A 15,320-nucleotide genomic window follows, 5' to 3' on the forward strand; every position below is an offset into this window, starting at 1 on the left:
TTAGAAACCCCTATGAAATGGGTCTCTTATGCTTTACTAACTTTCGAAAATACACAGATATCCAACAGGATGATGTGGATAATATTTACGCTCCTGATCAGATTAGAAAACTCACATATCTGGGTATACCATCAACTCTGTGTTAATAAAGTCTGGTTTCAGAAACACTGGAAATGTGTGCAAACACTGCACATGAGAGGGAATGTTCCAAGATAATAATTGGGACTATATCCTGTCTTTCCACTAGGAGGTTTACATGTGGGTTTGTAAGTCTTGGTGTGGGGAACAAGTTCAAAGCTAAAAACTGTTGGAGGAAGGAATGGCAAGAATATTCCTTCCTGGCAGCCCATTGTTTAAACTATCATGAAATTGTTTTATGAGCAAAAGTCATTTTGAAGCTTCAAGTAATATAGTTACTTGGCATATCCTATAGAGCTTAACTCAATGTTAGCAAATAACATTATTTATTGACTTATTTATTCATGCAACACAAAAATGTTAAGTGCTGTAATAATTATATAAGCACCGTGTCGGGCATTGAGACACAAAAGAAAATAAGACTGATAACGTCATTCTTACTTTCTTAACAAGTAAGCAAACAGGCAAATACAAATAATAACATGTAATAATTGTTTGTGCTATAATATAGATAAAGAGGGACCCAAAAATAACAAGGAGAGAGGCAGCTGATTTTCATAGGGTAGCCAAGGATGTCTCTCTGAGGAGGTGAGGTTGAAGCTGAGAGCTGAAGAATGATAAAGAGCCCAGCAAGCACTTTTCAGGCAAAGGGAAGCCAAGTGCAAAGACCCCAGGGCAGGAAAGAGCTTGGCGTGTTCCAGCCATGAGACCGAGCTGAGACTGGAAGGTGCGCAGGAGCCAGGCCACAGAGGGGCCTGCCAGTCTTGTTAGTGAAGCTGGATCCCACCTTCCAAGGGAGAGGGAAGTTACTGAAGAGGTCCCTCCTGAAAACATCCTCTGGCTTCTGTGCAAAAACTAAATTCCAGAGTAGCAGGGTAGAAACAGCCAGACCGCTTAGGACACTCTGGCAGCAATCCAGGCAAGAGAGAATGGTGCTGAAGAAATACTTAAAGAATTGCAGTTGTTGTGGAAGGAAAGAAAGAAAGAAGTGACCACAGTCTGGCATCAGTCCTGAGGTCTTGACTTAACCTCACTCTGGGATGCTGGCTGTCAGATACTGGTGAGTTTCTTAACCCAGCCTCTGCTGCTCCAAACAGTTGCTGCCCAACCTTCCCCAACATTTTAACAACAGAAATCCCTGTAGATCTGACGTTCTCTCAACTCTCTTAGTCATCAATCTTTCTCTCATCTCAAAGAGAGCCCATCCAAGGCTTGAAGTTACTACGATAAGCCAAAAGTGAATTTATAATTTTGAGTGATGGTTCTAAACTTATTTTCAATCATAGGTGGGGGAAGGGGAAATGCAGAGATGAAAAAGAGAACAAAGTTTGGGAAACTTGAAATGAGGTCTCTGAGTCAACAATTTAATGACTTAAAATAAATAAATAAATGTACTAGGGTACCCTTGGGCCCCCGTTCTTATTTGGTTACGCATCTGCTCTGCAATAGAATGAGGAAGTTAATTACTTTACTATGACATGTATGTATTTTGTGACTCACCACATTGCACCAGTTAATAATGATCCACCTTCTGTTGACACAAATGTTTAAATTAATAAAAATCTAAATGATACATCTCATACCAAAGCATACTTAATTGAAAGATTGGACGGCAGGAGTAGTCATTTTCCTGGGTAAAAATTACTGGTAGCATGAAAGCTCAATCAATAAAGGGCCTTCTGTAGGCAGACTATTTTCAAGAGTACCTCCTTTACAGAAAGGGGCTACGCTTCTCTAATCGCTAATAGAGCAGCACTGTGATTGTTAGAGAAAGAAACCGAGACTGATAGCCAGTAATTGCCCATAATTGACAATATTAGTGATTTTACTATTAAACCTACGTGTTCAATCTTCAGGGCCCGAAATGACATATGTAAAAAAATATAAACAATCCCTTGAAGCTCTGCCATTAATATTAAAAGTCCTTCTGCTCCTCACTGAGTGCACCCTTGGAAACTAGATACTAAACCAATAGCATTACGGAAACAGTTTATTTTTTCCAAACTATATAATGGCATTAGATTACCTCAGAAAAAGGCAGATAACATCTAAAGTAGGTTCCCAGCACTAAGACTGGGGAGCACACTCTAAACAAACTTGACAGGAGCGTCTTGGTGTCTTGTTCAAGTCTTGAAACCACCCAGAGAAAAGCCTGAAACCCAAGACATTCTGTAATAATTTTGCTATTTTCCACTTATTTTGGGGTAAAAAAACAACTCCTACCACCTTTCCTTCCTTTTTAAACTCCCCCTCTCAATTCTCTCTTTGCCACTCTATCTTGCTTAAAAAATAGAATACAAAACAAAAACAAACAAAAATATATTGGGACTCAAGTCAAGAAACAACCTTTATTTCCTGTATAATAATTTCTTTTTTGGGTGGGGGGCGGGGCTAATGCTAAAGGACCTGGGGTATTGCTTCTTTCTGACCATTCAACACCCCTGTACTTCACTGTTCTTCACAGGTTAGAGCAGCCTTTATCTATGGAGACCAACAAACTATCATGACATGTAGGTGAGCCCAACACGGTAAGAATTTAGGCAAAAATCTAAGGCTTAAGCCTTTTCTCATTTTTGCCTAATTCTGGCTTGCTTCTCAGGGAGCTTCAGTTAACAGCGTCTTCTTACAGGCCTTTGAGTGCATAGCAGGTACTTAGTAAAAGCTTGCTGAATGTCTGTCATGGCATCAACAGATGAAGGTGAAAATGGCCCAAACAAAAATCTAATTTTACAGGGTAAATTCTTTTTTTAGTGGTAGAATGTGTGATTTTTTTTTTAATCCCAAAATATTTAACTTATCCAAGCCAAGGGATTCCAGAACTTGAGGGCTGGGAAGCTTTGCAGGAATTCAAAAGATCAGACAGATGGAAAAGATTGTTCTTAGAAGACCTTCATAGAGGAAATGCCACTACACCTTCAAACACAAACACCAGTCCAGAAGGTCAGTCCATCTAATCCAAACGCCTGTAGTTAAGTCTGTTTCCCCAAGGTGAGTGAGAGGGAGCCCCGCAGGTCACCTGCCCAGATACCGCTTTCCCTTCTCTCTTGCAGGCTGAGAGTTCCTGCTCCCTTCATCTTTCCCTGAGGCTTATTTTTCTGTGGTGCTTCTCTGAGCACATTAGAGGTTCTCCTTGTCCCTTTTAAAGTTATAGGCTGCTGGATGTAGTGAACTGTAGCTTCAGAAAAAAGCTCATGAAGAATATTGCTCTGGGTCTTTTGTTGAGTTGAAAGGCAATGAGATGAAATTAAGGAGGTTAGCATTCACAACTTTTACAATGATTTTAATTGACCTGATTCATAACATGAAGCAGTTGTAAAAAGAAGCTATTCATTGATATGAAGTCAAACTTGGGCCATTTTCCTCATCTTCTGAGGCTGTGTTTGTGATGAACTCTCCCGTGTTGAATGCAGCCTGATTGTTTAGAAATAATTATGTGTTTTTATTTAAGTTGTAGAAAATCTAATTTATTAATTGGCTGCTTCTTTATGTGTTCCATTTTAATAGGCACAATAAATAAAGAAATTAGCACAAGAGGGTATTGAAAAAATGCCAAGATTGACTAAATTCTGAAAAAAGCAGGACGATTCTAAATTAAGGAGAAGTAAATTTATTGCATAGAGGAGTTTAATGACAAACGTGGAGACAACTGCTTTCATGGGCCTTTAGCTACAGCTTTCAAATTTCAATTTTATAGACAGGAAAGCATTATCAATGTTTTAATAATTCCAGGATTCCAATTTACATATCAAAACAAGAGACAGAGTAAGCCTACATCTCTTTTTACTTTTTAGAGTTCTCAGGGTCTGAAAATGACTTGGCAATAAAGCTTGAAAGAAAACAGAAAGTATGCTGATGTCTGCAACTGGAGAAACACAATACTTAATTACAACCAAGTACAGTTAGTTCAGACAACCGTCACACCCTCTCCTCAGCAATTAATACTCAGCACAATTGGTAAACATTTTAATCTTTAATTGAACTACCCAGAAACAGCCTGTAAGCAGATGAGTACTTGAAACAAACCATTTGCCATATCCCTGGGTATTAATTGGACCCAATAACATCTCATTCTTTGTTGGGGAGAGAGAAAGGCTGCTGTCAGCATAGATATGCAAAAAGCAGCTCTCAAAAAGCTCTTCTAGGTGTAATGATGTGAGAACCATGCTAATGTATGGCTTGTTTTTTACATTTTTGATTCTCCTTCCTTGTGGGATAGTTTCTGACTTTTTTTTTCTAGGCATGCCATATTTTTCTAGTTGTTGCTGGCCAAAGGCCAACCCTCACTGTTCTTCAATGGCTTTCCATGTCTCCGTGATAAAAATCCACATTCTCTGCCTGGCCTACCCCACCACCACCACGCCTGATCACTAGTCTTACCAGCCTTTATTCTCCAGGAATCCTGAACCATATGCAGTTCCCTGATACACTATACTCGCCAAACCTCCAAGACATTACACGAGATGTTTCCTCAGTCTAAAATACTCCCTCTGAACCTATTTCACTGGAAATTCTTACACAGCCTTTACATCTCAGGTCAAATGTCTCCTCCTTTGTGAAGTCTTCCCTGACTGACCAGGAGATTTTTTTTCTCCTCTGCTTCCCATGCACTTCAAACAGGCTTCCATTAAGACGACTGCCACACTGAACTGAACTGTGTATCTGGTGTTTGTCTCCATGCTAGATTCTAAGCCATTTGCAGGAAGAGGCGATCTTTTCATCTTAGGATTCCCATGGTTGATATATTCTGAGTCTCATCTCACTAAATACTTGAGGAAGTTAGAAAGAAAGGGAAAAAAAAAGAGCAGGAAGGAAACATTCAAGCAGGTTTGCTGAAAGACTGGAGATGAATGGTAATTGTAGATGAGTAATGAGCAAAAAAGAGAGACTTATGTCTATTTAAGTCCTAAGCAAGAGTAGAAGCCTGATTCCTGAGGGTTAATGCTCAGGCTAGGAACAGAAAAGACTTGCTCCGAATCACAGTCCTGTTTGGGGAATGTGAATGTAGGCTCCCTGGGTGCCTAGGATAGCTAAGGTTTAGTCTCTTCTTACAAGAACAACCTAGTCTCATCCTCCCAGGTGGTAGTGGAAGCATTAGCGAATACCAGTCCAGGGTCTTGGACAGACATTATAATTAAAATGTACTAAATCCTCCAGTGGTAAAACCAATCTAAAAGATACACATTTTCTGGTTTTATTTCTATAGGTCTGTTATCTGAAGGGCTTGAGAAATTGGATAAAGGTAATATTTTAAGCAAATTAAAATGAGGAATAAACAAATGGAAGTGATCTTTCAAGAAAGATAGCCAAAGGGGAACATCTAGACCAGTTTATTCCTTTATCTTTACCTTTCACCTTTGCCGCCACACCCAGGTACAGCACCCACAGTGCTTCCTCAAAAGAGCACTGCCCCAGAATTAGGACACCTGGATTTTCTGGTCCTGACTTTCCAATGTCACTCAGTTAGTGAGTGCTATGAGTCATTTCTCCTCTCTGTAAAATGAAGGTACTGAACCAGATGCCTACTGTTTCTTCCACCCACTCAAATTTGATTGACACCTTCTGACACACCACCTAGCCTCTGTGATATTTGCTTATGGATCTAAGTAAAAAGGATCCTCTTTCATGTTCACCTTTTAGGCTCTGAAGGTAGGCAATCAATAACATGTAGAGCCCAACCTGATCATCATTTCAGCAGGTTTTGGGAAGACAGTCTGGAGAAATGCATGTGCTCCATCTGCCATATTTACTTGGAGCCCAGTAGCTATTTTTAGGAACAGGGGACTATGGAAGTGGAATCACACTTGGTACCCACCACCCCAATTCATAAAGCTACATTGTGCATCCTGCTAGAGCTCACCAACAGCACCAGTTCCCCATCTGCATCCCTCCCGAAGGCAACGCCACTGCAGGGGCTGCTTATAGCTCGGGAAACAATGAGCCCCAAAGAGTTATCATGAAATTCACTATTTAGTTTGCCTCTTCCCATATTCCAACAGTGAGGTGTTTGTGGAAGTTAGTGTGGCAGAGACTTGTACGATTCCAAAGTTTTGTGAAGTCAAGCATGTCATATGTTAAGGGCTTTGGGCAGGCACTGTAGACTGAAAGTGTCGGCCTTCAAGGTCACTGTTGAGCCCAGCAAATACACAAGCAGGAAAATGTATTTCGCAAGTAAAATAAAGTTATTTTGGAATGGCACCATGTACCCTTAATTTCTAAACCATGTTTCCTTTAAGATAATTAAAGGGATTAGAATACCCCATTTTCCCACTCTTGACTTCTGGGACATCCTTCCCATTGTCACTGCAGGGTCAGCCACAGGTTTTAGGCAGAGCCCTCTGCTGCCCACTCCCACTGCAAAGTGAGCTGTTCTCCACCCACCTTGGAGCCCTGAAGCTGTTTTGACCACTTAGGAGGCCTGTTTTCAGGCTTAGGGCTGAGGAAGTGTGGGTGGGACCCCCTGCACTGCAGTGAATAAGGAATAAATGACAAGGGAAGCCTTGTGTGGTCTCTGTCCCATGATGTTTCATGATTTCTGTTTCATTGTGAGCAAAAGATTCAAAGTGTGGCCTCACTCAGGAAGGGAGAACAATTCCTATATGTCAAACTCTAAGAGAGGTATCATATCATTTGGGAGACAACTTGAGGAAAGAGCGTCCAGGATGACATGTACTTTGTCTACGGATCTGGGAGGCAGAAGAGAATGACGTGGCATGTTACTCTGTATGTGCTGTCTTCTTACTCAGCTTAAGAGTCCCATCCCTAGTACACCCCCCCACCACACACGCACACCCCCACACCCCTACATACAGCCCCACACCCAACCACACCTGTAGAAGTGAACAGGACAATATGAGTAGTGAGGAAGGGCAGTGATATACCCCCCACATCTGGACAAAGGTCAGCTCACTTCTCAACAGGGAGAGACCCAGCTGGAGAGAGGGGGGCATGCCAAGGAGAATGTAAGAGTAAAAAGCACCAAGCACCCCAACACAGTGACCAAGGGAACCAAATGGAAAGCACTAAGAAATCAAAAAGGGGAAGAAAGCAGAGATTACTAACCATGGGAACACAAAGACTTAAAAAGGTGTCAAGAGGATTATGTGAGCAATTCAGGGACCCTGATCAGCAAATGATGGGAACTGAGGATGCCATAATTCCTGGAACTTTCCAAATAGACTATTTCCCCAGATCACTCAGTACCAATAATGGCTACCATTACTGAGTGTCTACCATCTCCCAAGCTATACTCACATTATCTAGTTGAACTCTCAAAGCAACTTTGCCAGGTATAGATTATTCTCATTTTACAAAAGAAGAAATTAAGACTAAGAGAGAGAAAGTTGCCAATGTCAAATGTTAGCAGCAGAACCCAGGACTACCTAACTGCAAAGCATGTGCTCTTCCCACTGTATCAGCTGCCCTGTTACCCACCACTCAGATTGGACCCCTCTGACTAGTGTCACCAGTGTTACAAGTAGATGCTCTAGGACTAGAAACCAACTTCTCCTATATCTAATTCTGCACTCTTTCTATAATATCCTCTTGTCTTAAATAAGATATTAATTCAACAAATGGTAGTGGAATAACGGGACATCCATATGCAAAACATGAACCTTGTACCACATACAAAATTAACTCAAAATGGATCAAAGATCTAAATGTAAAACCTAAAACCATAAAACTTCTAATAGAAAACATAAGAGAAAAATCTTTATACTCTTGGATTAGGAAAGATTTCTTAGATATGGCATCAAAAGACTGACTCATAAAAGAAAAATGTTGAAAACTGGACTACATTAAGATTTAAAACTTCTGCTCTTCAAAAGATTCTGTCAAGAGAATGAAAAAGACAAACTGCAGACTGAGAAAAAGATACTTATGAAACACATATCTGATAAAAGACATATACAGAATAAAGAACTCTCAAAACTCAATAATAAAATACCTAATTTTTAAAATAGGCAAAAGAGTTGAACAAATGTATCACCAAAAGAGAGATATGGGTGGCAAATAAGCATATGATAAAAGGAACACATTGGTCATTACAGAAATGCAAATTAAAACCACAATGTGATATCACTATACATCCATTGAAATGATCAAAAACAAAAGCAAAACTGACAAAATCAAGTGCTAACAAAGAACTGGAGTAACTGGAGCTCTCATTCATTGCTGGTGGGAATTCAAAATGGTACAGCCACTTTAGGAAACATTTGGAAATTTCCTATAAAGTTAAACACACATTTACTATAGGGACCCAGAAATTCTACTCGTAGGTATTTACCTGACTGACATGAAAATTTATATTCATGCAAAAACCAATATGTGAATATTTACTTCATAAGATAGGGAAAGTATATGTTATTCACGAATTTAGAGGACAGCATAGTGGAACATTTAAGAATACAGCCTCTGAAGCTGAAAGCTCCAGTTACCTCATCTGCAAAATGGGCACAAGAGCAATCCTTCCTGTCATAACATCATGGAGATGAAACGAGATGAGGTTTATCAATCAATCAGCAGAGTACCTAGCACAAAGTAAGTGTCCTGAGAGCTTTAGCAGGCATGATACTTTATAATATCCTCTGAGGAAGATCACCTCATTCTATAGCCCTTCCTGAACATCGTGTGCCATGAGTTGGGCTGGGTACTGTACATGGTACAAAAGAATACATACTTCTTTGTCACAATAGCTGTCATGACTGAGTCTGTTCCCTGAGCTGGAGCTTCTTGTAGACCAAAAGCCAGAAGAAAAGAATTGTTGTGCAAGAATTAGAAAGGTTGTGAGACGGAATTCACGTCACCCCAGACTGTGGAGAGACCCTCTTCTCACCCCTGGGGTGCACTTTTGGATAAACGAGGGCAACAAGAAGAGCTTGGGGAGTACAGTGCCGGTTCTCCGGGGAGATGGCAGTGTTGAAGCACCACATCCTGTGATGTGGTGAACAACATATTCCAGGGCGAACACAATAGCTCCACTGTTTATTTCCCAGCCAACTTTACAGTCCACGTACCATGCCCAGAAGCCTCTCCCAGTACTTTATGGTAACAGTGCTGATGGAATTATGTGGTTATGAAGTCAATAAAGTCCTCTCTTCACTTTAACATTAATGACAGCCAGCACTGCATTCACTCCAGGGTAACGCATTCTTCTGGTTATGTGGAGAAGCAGACACAGGTAACACGCGGTAATGTTAGGTTTTAACTACTTAAAAACTCATCTCACAATATGGATAGCCAATAGGCACATGAAAAGATGCTCATCATCACTGATCATCAGGGAAATGCAAATCAAAACTACACTAAAATATCACCTGACACCCGTTAGAATAGCTATAACAAACAAGACAAAAAATAACAAATGTTTGAGAGGTTGTGGAGAAAAAGGAACCCTCATATACCACTGGTGGGAATGCAAACTGGTGCAGCCACTATGGAAAACAGTATGGAGATTTCTCAAAAACCTACAAATAGAAATACCATATGACGCAGCCATCCCACTACTGCATATCTATCCAAAGAACTTGAAATCAGCAACTCAAAGAGACTTATGCACCCCTATGTTCATTGCAGCATTATTCACAATAGCCAAGACATGAAAGCAACCTAAGTGCCCATCGACTAGTGAATGGATAAAGATGTGGTATATATACAATGGAATACTGATCAGCCATAAAAAAGACAAAATCGTCCCATTCACAACAACATGGAAGGACCTTGAGGGTATCATGTTAAGTGAAACAAGCCAGATAGAAAAAGACAAACACTGTATGGTTCCACTCATATGTGGAAGATAAACAAACACATGGACAAAGAGAACTACTGGAGTGGTTACCAGGGGGAAGGAGGGTGGGAGGTGGGCACAAAGGGTGAACGGGCGCGCCTGTAAGATGACTGACAAATAATAATGTACAACTGAAATTTCACAATGTTGTAAACTATCATAACCTCAATTTAAAAACAAGAAAAAAATTAACATGCTTACTACATTAAAAAAAAAAATCATCACACATTCACATACACACATGCAGTTCTTCAATCCCCTGCCCAATGCTCCTGAAGATGACGTAAACTTGGTTATGATGACAACTTTAGATACAGGAAACACATTCTGCTTACATTGTTAAAACTTGAAACAGAAAACAATGCAGAGCTGGTTGGGCTCATCATCTACCACAAGGCATTTCTGCTTACACTTAATTTAGCAAAATAGAGGAATGCAGCAGAAAAAAACCTGGGTTCACTAACGACCTTTAAGTAACTGCTCATATTTCCAGTAGACTCAAGTTACCATAAACTTTTCCTTGGGCAGAGAACCCTCCTTTCCTTTGAATACAGCTCTAACCCTAGCACTGCTTTTTTCCTTCTTGAGAAAACCCTTGTTTCTTCCTTTGGCTCAGTCCTGCCTCTTTCCCCAGTTCCCACAGTTGAGTAGTAACAGCCCAGCTGAGGGGCAGCACATGCAGGAGCTGAGGCGGAGCACCAGACAAGTCGTTTCTTCGGAGGATGCTGGGCTCCCTCAGGGCTCCACAGCTCACAGACGTTGTGCAGAGCCCCAGAAGGGACCAAAGAAAGGTAATTCCATGTTACACAAGAGGATCTCTGCAACGAAGCTGACATAATTACCAAAGACAATAATTAACACTGCTTTATTTCTAAAGAAAAGAAGAAGAAATGGACTTAGAATTAGCATCAAAGAATGACAAGCTTATTAGGGCTTTCCCTCCCACAGAGCCATTTATTAAACTGTTTTCAGAATGGATACATTTCCAGAATGACTCTACTCAACTCTCTCTCCACAGAAGGCCCTGTGGTGAAAGAAGACAGAGACCCCTGCCCCACAGACAGACTGGTACTGGCTAAAGGTGCACACACACTTGCAAGCACTCAGGAGAACTAGATCATTGTTTCTCCTCACATTTCCCTCTGCCTCCGAAGACTTGTATTCTTATCTACGTACTTAAAAAGCAAACTGCAGACTTCCAATCAAGATGCTGTAAGTTCAGACTTTAAAGTGCTCCCCTCTACTCCAAACCCATAGCAATGATAAGTAAAACATAAAAAGAGAAACCAAACTTAGCTTGCTAATTCAAATACAACATAAAAATCTCCCTGGACCCAAAATAGAACAGAAATGCAAAGCAATCAGCAAAGCTGAAGATAGGGCCTCAGGTCTGCAAGCGGGCAGTGACAGGCACCAGTTCAATTCCAATGCGTAAAAGGGAACAAAAATTCTTCACATAAGAAAGGGGCTGGCCCTGTGGCCGAGTGATTAAGTTTGTGCACTCCATTTTGGCAGCCCAGACTTCGCTGATTTGGATCCTGGGCATGGACCTACACCGCTCATTAAGCCATGCTGTGGTGGCATCCCACATAGAAGAACTAGAATGACCTACAACTAGTATACAACTATCTACTGGGGCTTTGGGGAGAAAAAAAAGAGCAAGATTGGCAACAGATGTTAGCTCAGGGCCAATCTTCCTCACACACACAAAAAAACTTAGAAAAAAAAAAAGAAAGGTGAGTAGAGTCAGCTTTAAAGCCTAAAGCCCGGGACTGAGATAAGGCTCCCTTGTTTATAAAGAGGCTGAAAATACAGGGCTGATGACGTGTTCCCTTGGGCTAACTATCATAGCAAGCTGTGGGCATGAAAAGGCTGGAAGACACAGAGAGAGTCCCACCAGGTACAGAGCGAAGATGCCCATCACTAATTCCCAGAGCCACAACAGCCTCCACTTCACTGTGGTGCAACAGCTCCAAATGCCATTAAATCCTGGTTCTCAACTGGGGCCCGAGGAGTGTGGGAGAGGCCAGTGCACAGCTACAAGATGGAGGAGATGAGCACAGGAGGAGAGAAAGGAACAAAACCAAAAACCTTTCCACTGAAATGAGCCTGCTGTACAAAATCCCACAACACTTAGCGAAAGGCAATGCTAAGGAAGATAACCAACAAAAATCCACAACCGGAACATGACTTCACTCCAGGAAGATAAATTACGGCACTGACTGAGCAAGACCAAAACAAAGTATGAGCAGAATGCTCACAAAGATAAATAACAGAGCAGGATGCATTAGAAGTGAGTAACTTACGAAACAGAAATTGATAGAAACTAAACATAAATTGGGAGATCTGAAACAAAAGTGAATTTGAAATCCTGGAAATAAAAAATAGTCATTAAATCAGCAAAAAACATCACTAGGATGTGATTCTAGGGACCTTCCATTTTAGAAACATGGAACAAATGCCGGAAGCTGAAAGGGGCTGTCTCTGGGGAGCAGGTCTCAGGCAGCAGCAGGAGAGGGGGAGCACCTCATGTTTTCAACTGGGTTTGAGTACTTGACTTTTCAAGCTATATACATGTATCACTTTCACAAAAATTAAAATAAAAAATGTAGAAGACTATTTGCAAGAAATAACATGAATGAAGGATTACCTGAAGGATACGCAGCCTTACTTTCCTCTTATATAGCCTAAATTTTATTCTTGGAATGCAGCAAACCATCAGAGAGAGAAGAACCTGGATTACATAATTGTTCATCCTTCTTGTTGCTTCTTTTATTAAGTTATAATATGAAATTATGTCCATCAGCCACATTGAGGGCTACTGTAAAAGTCAGCCATTTAAGTCATTGTGGAAAGTCTGTAAGAATGTTGACCACTCAGGCTCAGGGCCCCTCGGGAGCGCCTCAGGCCCCAGTGACGGGAAACACTGTGCTTCGGCCAAGGACTGAGTGTGCATTCACTCTTACGGCTACTGTAAACACTAAACTTAGTCTTTTAGCTTTGGCTGCTGGGAAATTTAGAGACAATCTGTGATTATTTCCTGTCACTGTACATGATCATATGGCATGCCCTCTGGGTACTAACCTGCTTTCATCTTATTTATTATCACTCATTTCACACATGAATAAAAATTTATTGCTGTTGTAGTGTATATACAGGAATATATTTATATCTACATGTGTATACGTGTGCATGTGTGCCTGTAAGCCACTTCAGAATCTTTTGGGTGAGGGAAAAGGTATAATTAGATCAAACAAGTGGAAAAAGAGAAGAGATGAGAAAAAAGACAAAAGACAAAGGCAGGCTGGATCTTGGGATCATGACTTCAGAGGACAACGAAGGCCAAGCTAAGAGTTTGCAGTTTACCCTGAACACTAAAGATAATGCTAAATACTTCAAAAGTTCTGAGCAAAGCAATGACATGGAAACAGTGGTTTTTAAGAAACCTTGCTCTTAAACCAGTGCACAAGATGGATGGACGGGAAGAAATTGAGGACCAGGTGACCACTCAGGAGCTATTTCAACAATCTAACAATGAGGCAATAGGGCAGTTAGTACATTGAAAAACAGGATCAAACATAACAGGCTTTATGAAAAACAAAGTGACATGCAAGTAAAAATAGCTTTTTTGCAACAAAGCACATGGCATCCAAGGAAGCACGCTACGTGCCATCCACAAACTTATGGACACAACCAACTCCATTTGTTCTGTTCTGCTTCCATTGCCTTGATTCTGTCCTGGGCAAGTCACAGGAGAAGCCAAATTACCCTGAAACGTATGTCAGAAGGTAAGTTTTATTTCTTCTACAAATTAAGCTGCTGCTGATTACAAACGACAACTAACTCCACACATGCAAATGACATCCACTATCACAAGGCCGCTGGCCTTCCTAAAACATGGTCCCAGGCGAGTCCAGTAACATGCTGATGTAGGCACATAACAAATAGTGCTTGATGCAGAAACCTGTTGAAATGAATTTTCTAGGTTCCAAGAAAAGCAGAAAAATAATCTTGAAAACTTTAAATCTAGGAACTAAAGTAAATTTAATTTTGACTGAAGTAATTTTGAATTTATGATCTTTGAGGAATACACTAAGCTGAATTTACCTATGTATTATTTTTTCAAAGCAAATCAAGAGTATAGAGATTTCAGAAGGAATGTTTATATCACAAAACAGAACAAAATTCTCAAATAGAAACTTAAAAATATAATGACAAACTAATTGAAATCAAGTGTATATTCTCATATAAATATATACCCTACTCACTTCCACTAGGAAACATGGGATAATAGAGCTGGAAGGGGCCTTAAGACCACCTAGTCTAATTGCCCTTGTGTTATCTACAGTATTTGTCTTTCTCTGTCTGACTTATTTCACTAAGCATAATGTCCTCAAGCTCCATCCATGTTATAGCAAATGGCAAGATTTCCTTCTTTTTTATGGCTGAATAATATTGTATTATATATAACATATATAATATATTTATATTATATAAATAGATAAAGATACTATTTTATATATATATATATATATATATATAAAATATATACGACATCTTCTTCATCCGTTCATCTATCAATATGGACACTTAAGTTGCTTCCATGTCTTGGCTATTGTAAATAATGCTGCACTGAACATGTGGGTGCAGGTATCTGTTCAAATTAGTGTTTTCATGTTCTTTGGATAGATACCTAGAAGTGGAATTGCTGGATCATACGGTAGTTCTATTTTTAATTTTTTGAGGAACCTCCATACTGTTTTCCATAGTGGCTGCACCAATTTACATTCCCACCAACTGTGCACAGGGGTTCCCTTTCCTCCACATCCTCACCAACACTTGTTATTTTCTGTCTTCTTTATTTATTTATTTATTTTTAAGATTGGCACCTGAGCTAACATCTGTTGCCAATCTTCCTCTTTTTTCTCTTCTTCTTCTTCTGCCCAAAGCCTCCAACTACATAGCTGTATATTTTAGTTGTAAGTCCTTCTGGTTGTGCTATGTGGGACGCCACGTCAGCATTGCCTCAAGAGCGGTGCCATGTCTGCACCCAGGATCTGAACTGGCAAAACCCTGGGCCACTGAAGTGGAGCGTGAGAATTTAACCACTCAGCTACAGGGCCAGCCCCTACTGTCTGTCTTTTCGATAACAGCCATTCCAACAGGTGAGGTGATATCTCATGGTGGTTCTGATTTGCATTTCTGATGATTAGTGGTGATCAGCACCTTTTCATATATCTGTCGCAGCTACATTAGCTGTCTGTATGTCTTCTTTGGAAAAATGTCTATCCAGTTCCTCTGTCCATTTTTAAATTGTATTTTTTTTTTTTTTTGCTATTGAGTTGTTTCAGTTCCTTGTATTACAGATGATAGAACAAATCAGAGAAGTTGAATGACT

At 40.3% G+C, this 15,320-nt stretch overlaps 1 protein-coding gene across 10 annotated transcripts in view; it reads right to left on the reverse strand.

Moving 5' to 3' along the window:
• The window catches only part of SMYD3 (SET and MYND domain containing 3), a 671,177-nt gene that overhangs the window by 124,859 nt on the left and 530,998 nt on the right, over positions 1-15,320 (reverse strand). The window lies entirely within an intron of this gene.

This window comes from Equus caballus, chromosome 30 (genome assembly GCF_041296265.1).
Source record: "Equus caballus isolate H_3958 breed thoroughbred chromosome 30, TB-T2T, whole genome shotgun sequence".
Classification (NCBI taxonomy): Eukaryota; Metazoa; Chordata; class Mammalia; order Perissodactyla; family Equidae; genus Equus; species Equus caballus.